The 9,690-nt window shown below is 34.5% G+C and overlaps 1 non-coding gene across 1 annotated transcript; it reads right to left on the bottom strand.

The window, feature by feature from the left end:
• Positions 1-9,127: 9,127 nt before the first annotated feature.
• LOC133874419 (small nucleolar RNA Z247) lies at positions 9,128-9,266 on the bottom strand. Its single transcript, XR_009901280.1, has one exon. It is a non-coding gene; the product is annotated as a small nucleolar RNA Z247 (small nucleolar RNA).
• Positions 9,267-9,690: the final 424 nt, after the last annotated feature.

A 9,690-nucleotide genomic window follows, 5' to 3' on the forward strand; every position in this document is an offset into this window, starting at 1 on the left:
TTGGGCTCAATGGCTCTATCTATTTACAGCAGGTAAGACAGCTACAGCTTCTCCTACATTCGGATCACAAGGACGGGCAACAATGATGGTTGGATATATATATATATATATATATATATGATAAATAGTCAAACATATTATAATCTTCTCACTTTGAATTAATATATAGAAGAAAAGTATAAACTTCTTTTTTTTTGGTGTACAATTAAACAGTTAATTTGATGAATTTTATATCAACCTGATGGATCACATGACAATAGTTTAGATTGGTTTAGGTTAGATTGTCTTCCAACCTACGCAACCACATGCAACCTCAACGGCTCCTATTCCATATTCTGCAGTACATTTTCTATAACAATCATTTAATGGTAATTGTTGTCTTCATTGTGGGTACTCTTCACCGAGCCTTTTTGTCATTTGTCACGGCCGCGTTGTGCTGGCTATTGAAAACGTCCGGCTTGTTTATAATTCCTTTGTGATCATGAATGATATCATTGCGTGTTGTTTGTTTTTGTTTTTGTATTACATTTTTTGTTTGGACTTTGTTGTTAGGGTGTCCACTCCTTTACAGTACGTTATTTGAACCCTTGTATCCCGCTTTTCCTTATTTGATTAAAAAGAAAAAAAGAAAAGCACTCAAACAAGATCATAGAGAAACTCAAGCTAGCTGTCATTGAAATAGAGATTTGAAAAAAAAATATATATATATATATATATATAAAAGAAGGTAATCTAGCTGGTTCAAAACAAGAAGATAATTCTCAAAGCCATTAACAAAAGGAGGATGACAAGATTCTCTTTTCTTTGCCCTACTTTTTTTCTCAAAAGGAACAAAAGTTAAAACTATGTAAAAGGGCCGTGCGATGCTTGTAATGCAATAAAGTAGCTTTTCCTGGCCTCGAATTCTCAATTGCAATAATGGACCTACTGTCCTACACCAACTAAACTAGTTGATGTTGATGATAGAAATTAGAGACAAAAGCTGAAACAACAAAGTTTGAATCTTATTGACCATAACTGTGATATGGGGATCCAACATGAAAATGGCTCTATTTGTATTGTCCAAGTCAACATGAAAAGAATCAACATATTACTATACATGATGGGCATATATAGAAGTCAATAATACAGATACATACAATAATAATCAACGTGGGACAATGTATAATATATATATATATATATATATATATATATATATTAAACCGCCATGAAGAATGTGACTTTGTGAAGAGATCTGCGAGCCGATCATGAGACGTAATGGAATGAAGGTGCAGTGAGCTAGCTTTAAAGAAGATGGATGACGACAGACAAAGTAACAATCAATCTCGATATACCTAGTTAGTTCATTAAAAAAAAAATCATTATGTGTAATCTGAACAACACACATGTTGTCGCAATATACAAGAGTAGTATAGGAGAGAAGAACACCCATATTGATTATGTAATAGCCATTGCAACCAAAGAAGCTCTAAGGTGGTATCAGCTAGAGTACAAAATTTTGCATTAATGCTAGATCAAGCAACAACAATCTATTTATTACTTCACCAAAGAATAAGAGAGATGCCAAATAGAAACAATAGTAACCAATAGAATCAACGAGACACAATTATCAATTATAAGAATTGATTCCTATTAAGAAAATAATATTTCCAGGCGAGTTTTTGTTTCTTTCTTTACACTATTATCATTTATATGATGTAATCTATAATAATAATAATAAAAAAAGGTTTAAAAATAAAATTATTCATCTAATTCTTATTAAGCTTTTTATCGGCCGATAATATTTTAAAAATATATATCGATTTAATAAATTAAATTAAAAGAAATCCTCTCATCTAATTATTATTTAAAAAAAAAAAAAAAAAAAAAAAAAAACTTTGGATTCCTTTTGTTAATGCTCTTTGAATTTGCTTTTGCTTTTTAGCAAAAACAAAACAAAACCATTTACAAACATCTTCAAATAAAAAATATTCATAAAATACTTAAAAACTAATTTTATATTTCTATCACATCAAAAACTTTTTAAATAAAAAAATAATAAAAAACAAACAAACCATCATCAAATTAACACCTCCTTCATAATTTTCTACTTGACATCAGCATTGACACCAAATGAATAGAAATTAAGTAATTTTGATGAGAAGTTTTCGGAGACACGATCATGATTTTTGAGACATAAAGTGAATAATGCATTTTGTAATTTCTTAGGTGCAATAAGCATTAACATGTTCCATGAAAGCCTCGTCATCACTAAACTCCCTATTGCTTTGTAGGCGTTAAACGATAAAATGCTATTTGAATCATTGCTTATTTTCAGCAATTATTGTCTTTTTCTTTCTTCCTATTCGGTGAATGGGAAGGAATTGGGATCCACATGGCCGGGAGGACTGCAATTCTCGATCTATTTATGTTATAATTTATTCTACTTCAATTATGAGATATTCTTATTTATTTATTTGGACACGTGAATTTTATCGAGAATTTCTTACAATTGTTTGTCCGACTGCACTGCTATCGGAGCATGTAAATACAGGAAACGCAGGCAGAGAATTGATGAGAATTTACTGTTATATCTTAACGGAGGGGTGGGATTGCAACAAATTAAAACTTTGATACACTAAATTGAGGGTTTAGAAAAATATTATAAAAATGATAAAAGTTGAAGGCTTTTATAAAGTTTCCCTTAATTAGCATGTGATGATGACTCACCTTGGAACTCATGGGCAACTAAACTAGTACTTGGAAATTATTGGTGCACGTACATATCCTGCGTGGTAAGTTTAGGATTCCTTAATTTTGTCTACACTTTAATCATTAAGGATTAGTGAAATATGATAATGTAAACAACAAAAAGATGATGAGTCACCTACAAAAGTGATAAAATTTTGTGGGAATTTGATTAGACCAATTCTACAATTCTGCAAATCAGCTGGATCGCACACCCCATCCATCCATTTTGATTCAAAATCTTTTATAGTGTCTTCAAAAATAAGTTGAGAAAACAACCCTATTGATTGGAAATTAAATTATTAGAGAAACACAGTCCAATAACTCGTTGATCCATATCTCTCTTCCCAGGCTTCTTTTTTTTAAAAAAAAAAAAAAAAAAATAGCAATTAACAAAGATAAGGTTAACATGGAAATGAAGTTAGATTGAGTTTTTATCAAAAGAAACAACGAAATAGCATATGAAGGGTTGCTCATTTGTTTATTTGCTATAAAACAGAAGAGAGAGAGAGAGAGAGAGAGAGAGGGAGAGAGAGAGTTTTTAATAAGTTTATATATATATATATATATATATATATATATATATATATATATATATATATATATATATATATATATATAATGCTATAAACTGAAAGGTTAAATACTTTTTTAGTCCTTGAGTTTTCATAACTTTATTTTTTAGTCCCTGAGCTTCAAATTGCATCACAGATAATACCTCAATTTTGGAAAAATACTGAATTAGTACCTCGGTTAAATTTTCCGTCCAAAAACTAACAGTCCACTACGTGTCAACCTCTGAGGTTGACACATGGCACTATATAAAAAATTAAAAATTAAAAATATTTAAAAATTAATTACGAAAATAATAAAATTTTAAAAAAAAATTGAAAAAAAAGGGGGTGGCTCAGCCACCTCCTTGGCCGTGGACCCCAAAAAAAAAAAATGGCAAGATCAGTTTTGCCCTTGGGGGTGGCTGAACCAGCCACCACCAAGGGCAAAAACCGATCTTTATTTTTTTTTATTTTTTGTCAAGGGGTGGCCGAACCACCCCCCGTGGGGTGGTCCAACCACTCCAAACCAGCCAAGGGGGTGGCCGGCCACCCCATGGTGGCCAAGGGAGCCACCCCCTTGTTTTTTTATTTTTTCAAATTTTTTTTAATTTTTTAATATATATATATATATATATAATTTTTTTAATTTTTAATTTTTTTTATGTAGTGCCACGTGTCAATCTCAAAGGTTGTCACATGGCGAGCCATTAGTTTTTAGACGGAAAATTTAATAAAGGTACTAATTCGGTCTTTTTCTAAAATTGAGATACCATCTGTGATGCAAATTGAGACTCAGTGACTAAAAAATAAAGTTTTCAAAACTCAGGAACCATATGAATATTTAACCCTAAACTAAATCACTATCTTACCGAGACTCTCATATAAGTTTTTATTATATATTACACCCTTATCTTATTGGGATTATCACATTATTTTTTGTTAAAAATAAAATAAAAAATCATGAGCTGATGGGATGAGGGTACGGTGAGAATGTAGTATATATCATTTCTATTTTGTATTATATTTTGAAAAGAGTTCTTAAATTAATAGGTGAAAATCAATACATTTTTTTTTATGGGAATTTAAAAAGTGTTATCAGTGAGATCCACATAAGAAATTTGTTTGATAAATTTGTTAGTGTTTTGAGTTTTCAAAACATAACAAATGCATTAAAAAATAAAAAATCGATTGTGGCCATCCCCTCTATAATGTTGAGAGTGGTTGCAGGGCTGACCTTTTTTGGGTGGGAAGAAGGTTTGAACAAATTTGGGAGAGAGAGAAATTGATTTCCTCATCCCAATCATAGCTTGAGGTATATATAATTGTTGAATATATACAAATCATCACTCCCGTAACTAAGCAAAGATTCAAACAAATACTAAGGGTGCATTTGGAAAAGTGTTTTGAGAGGTGAAAAGAATAAGGAATATTGATGTGATATAAAGATAAAAAGAGTTTAAATTTTTTTATTAGAGAAAAAAAAAAAAAAAAGTTGTTTGATAATACGAAGAGAAGAATTTGATTTCTCTCTTTTTTATTTTTGTTCTTTCTAGAGAAATGAGGGAAGAGGGTTAACAAACATAGCCTACAACTTTCCATTATGAACATTGTTTCCCAATTGGGTACTTTTCACAATTCTTGAGATTTGTCAGAAAGATCTTGCCAGTATATGAAATTTTTGACTCGTGCCATAATTCTTGTGAGTTACCATAAGTGGATGATATAATAAAACAGAATTTGATTTGTAATTCCATGACAGAGAACTCTGTCTTTTCTTCTATTTATAATCTTTACAAGAAACGTACATCAAGTTAAATTACAAAAACAAAGAGCCTCATCTTTTGATGAGGTTGTTATAAATATTTGAATTACAAACTAAAACATTTGAATCTTAAAATACTGTTATCTTCTGCAATCTTGAACTTGTTCTTCTACCTGCTTTAGATCTGATGCCTTATCTTGTGGAACACAAGGATTTGAAATAGGTAATCCAATACGCCCCTTCAATCGTAACGGTTGTGAACAAACGTTAAGATTGGTACGAAGAAATTCAAATCTAGTTGAAACCAAGGGTTTAGTGAGTACATCGGCGAGCTGATCTTTGCTCGAAAGGAACTTAATTGTCAATGATTTCTGAGTCACTCGGTGCCGCATAAAATGATAATCAATTTCAATGTGTTTTGTCCGCCCATGATAAATGGGGTTAGACGTTAAATATGTTGCATCAATATTATCACAATATAGTGTAGGGAGTGATTTTAGAAATACCCCTAGCTCCTTTAGCAAAGACTGGATCCACATTAACTCTGCATTAGCATTTGCTAAAGCTTTGTATTCAGACTCTGTGCTTGATCTTGAAACAATAAGTTGCTTCTTAGATGCCCATGATAATATATTGCAACCAAGAAAAGTTCGATATCTTGATGTAGATTTTCTGTCATCTGGACAGCCTGCCCAGTCAGTATCAGAGAAGGCAACAAGTTGGGTAGAAGAACTGGGACGAATGAGAAGTTCATAGGAAATTGTATTTTTCAAATAGTGGAGGATTCTTTTTACAACTGTCCAATGCACATCACGGGGATCATGAGAAATTTGAGAAACCTTATTTACAGCAAAAGCAATATCTAGCCGTGTTATCGACAAATATTGTAACATTCCAATAGTACTTCGGTAGACAGTTTGATCATCCATAGAAATGCCATCAAGTTTACTGAGCGGTCCAGTTGCTGACATAAGAGACGAGATGGGTTTAGCATGCTACATATTTGTCCGTTTGAGAATATCAACAATGTACCTTTGTTGAGATAAATGAAGGCCAGAAGCTGAATTATGAACCTCAACGCTCAAGAAGAAGGACAAATAACCCAAATCTTTGATAGGAAATTCACTTGAAAGAGACATATGAGATCATTTACAGCTAACTCTAAAAATCCTGTCAAAATGATGTCATCAACATACACTAGAGCAAACAATTTAACCCCTGTAGAATTGTACACAAAAAGTGAGGTGTTAGCTTGTGATACAATAAATCTCAGCTCAATTAGACGATTGCTCAGGGAGAGAACCAAGCACGAGGTGCTTGTTTGAGTCCATATAATGCTTTCTTCAAGTGGCAGACAACATTTGGTTGTTGTGGATGATTAAATCCAAGCAGTTGAGACATATAGACTGTTTCTTTCAAGAACCCATGAAGAAATGCATTATTGACATCTACTTGTTTGATAGCCCACCCTAATGATACTGCAATAAACAAGACAGTCCGAATGGTTATTGGCTTGATAACAGGACTATAAGTTTCCTCAAAATCGATTCCAGATTGCTGATGAAAACCTTTGGCAACTAATTGTGCTTTATACCGATCTATACTTCCATTTGCCTTTCTCTTAATACAGAAAACAAATTTAGAACCGACAATATTCATAGAGGTTGTTGGAGAGACAAGGGTCCAAGTTCCATTTTTCAATAATGCATTGAATTCTTCATCCATTGCATCTCTCCATACAGCATGCTTGACTGCAGAAGTGTAGCAAGTTGGTTCTGTATTTGGTAGATTACTTGAAGCGGTCAAGGCATGAGGGAGAGAATATTTTGGTTTTTCATCAGGTAATAACGTTGGCTTGGTGATAAAAAATTTCGAACATGTGATCATTTGATGAACACGTGGTGGAGAAGATAGGATGGGGGTAACAGATGTTGGAGGTGTCGGGTGTTCATTGTTTGAAATTGGAGTTGGTTCCAAATGACTACTATTGTGAGAGCCAAGAGGGAAATTCAGTAGGCTCAAGAGATATTTGATGGGTGGGTGAGTGAATTTGTGGGATTTGGAAACTCACATTCAGTTGAAAAAGGAGAGACGTGTTGCATGGAAGGTGCTTCATGTGATTGGAGATGAGGTTGCACATTTTGTGCAAGAATTAACATGTTTTGAGGAGATGTTGGAGATTGACACGGAGAAGGAGATTGACATGCAACTGGAGTTTGAAATGTAGCAGGTGACGTGAAGGTCGGTGGGTTTGAATTTGTATATGGACACAGAGCTAGAGATATTGGAGCTGTAGATGAACACGTAACAAGAGGCGGCACATTAGGTGCTGGAACTGACACGAAGCTTGGACTTGGAGCTGCTTCACATGAAGATGGTTGAGGAGATTGACATGAAGAATGACATGCAACAAGAGGAGGCATTTTTGGTGGATTTGAATTGTGAATAGCTTATTGCAGATTAAACGATACAAAAGATTTTAGTGGATTAAAAGGAAACACTTCCTTGTTAAAGATAACATGCCGAGCCACATAGATGCGACCCGTGGACAGATCTAAACAACTGTAGTCGTAATGAGAACGACTATACTTGATAAAAACGCAAGATTTGAAATGGAATGAAAATTTGTGCGAGTTATAGGGTTGAAGATAAGGTCAATACTCACATCCAAATACTTTAAGAAATTTGTAGTCAGGTGGTTTTTGAAAAAGAATTTCAAAAGGAGACTGTAAACGATTGACAGTTAAGGGTAGGCAATGAATAAGAAAATAACTTGTTTCAAAAGCTGAATCCTAGTATTTAAATGGTACATGGGATTAAGCAAGTAAAGACAGTCCAGTCTCAACAATTTGCCTATGTTTACACTCAATAGTACCGTTTTGATGATGAGTGTGGGGACAAGTTTTTCTATGTGGGATACCATTTAAGGCCAATGATTTTTGTAAAGCAACAAATTCCCCACCACCATCAGTTTGGATTGATTTAATTGAACGATTGAAATATTTTTCTACCATGACTTGAAATTGTGGAAACAAAGTTGAAACTTCAGACTTGCAAGTGATAGGAAAAATCCAAAAATACTTGCTAAAATCATCCACAATGTATAGGAAATATCTATTATTATTCGAAGATAAAATAGGAGCAGGGCCCCATAAATCAAGATAAAGTAGATCCAATGAATCTTTTGATACAGACAATGATGGACCAAAATGAAGTTTATGCATTTTGCCTTGTTGACATATAGGGCATAACAAAGCAAACTTATTTGAAAGCATGGGGAGACTGTGCTTGGACAAAACACGACGAACTAAAGAAGTAGCAGGATGACCAAGGCGACGATGCCATTGATCCATAGAGACACTTTCACCAACAAAAGCAGCAGACACAGACATAGAGGAGGATCGATGAAGGGACAGCCAAGGATAAAGTCCTCCTTTACTCGATCCATGAAGAAGCAAATTCCCCAAGCGTAGGTCCTTCACACGAAAACAACGAGGATGAAACTCAATGAAGACTTGATTATCATGAGTAAATTGGTTAACATAAATGAGGTTCTTTTCAATTTGAGGTACATGCAATAAATTTGGCAATGTAAAATTTTTGGTAGAGGAAGAAATTTGTGCAAGACCAGTATGAAGGATATCCAAACCTTGACCATTACCAACTTTGATTTGATCTGTGCCTTTGTATTCTTCTGTTCTGAGATTGAGGTTTGATAAATCATTTGTCAAATAATTTGTGGAGCCAGTGTCAGGGTACCAATTTTGGTCAGGCTGAGACTGCTGAGAAGTGAGATAGGCAGCTGGATTAGTAGAGTCACTATGGTGGGAGTGGTCAAACCTGTTGTAGCACTTTGAAGCAATATGGCCAATCCTATTACAGATTTGGCAAATAGGACGGTTTGAAGTGGATGCAGAAAAACGCCCATGCCCCCAACCACATCCACGACCATAGGATGGATTGGAGGTGTTTGAAAATTGCTTCTGAGGCTGGTTTCTTCCAGAGATAGGTGTGTTGCGTTGAGCAACATTTGCTGTAGAAACAGTGATTTCATTAGCTAAATGGACATGTTCCAGCCTTTGCTCATAGGTTAACAAGTATCCATACAAATCATCAAGAAAAATGGGTTCAATACGGGTGATGACCGTAGTGACCAATGAGTCATACTCTAGACCCAAACCAGCAAGAATATAGGACACCAACTTGGAGTCCTTAAGTGTTTCAGCAATAGCAGCTAAGCTTTGTGCCAAAGTTTTAGCTTTCTGAAAATAATCAAAAATAGATAGAGCTCCCTTCTTCAATGTTGCAAGTTGATAGCGGGTTTGCATTACATGAGCCTTCGATTGAGAAGCAAACATCTTCTCCAATGCTACCCATACCTCACGTTAGGGCTAGCAAAACCGGTTTGCGGGTCGACTTGTAGGGACTCGTGACTCGTTTAAGCTAGACCAAAACACGATCTGTTTATGTTAATGGGTCGGAGCTCCAGACACAGCATGACATGGCAATTTTCACGGGTCACTCGACACGACCCGTGAAACCCGTTTAGCATAATGGGTTGTTTCCAAGCCCTCAAATCGCGACCCTCTATCCTCCCTAATTCGTCTTCTCATTATTTATCTCCACCGCAAAACTCTCAGAAAT

Source organism: Alnus glutinosa, chromosome 7 (genome assembly GCF_958979055.1).
Source record: "Alnus glutinosa chromosome 7, dhAlnGlut1.1, whole genome shotgun sequence".
NCBI classification, from domain to species: Eukaryota; Viridiplantae; Streptophyta; class Magnoliopsida; order Fagales; family Betulaceae; genus Alnus; species Alnus glutinosa.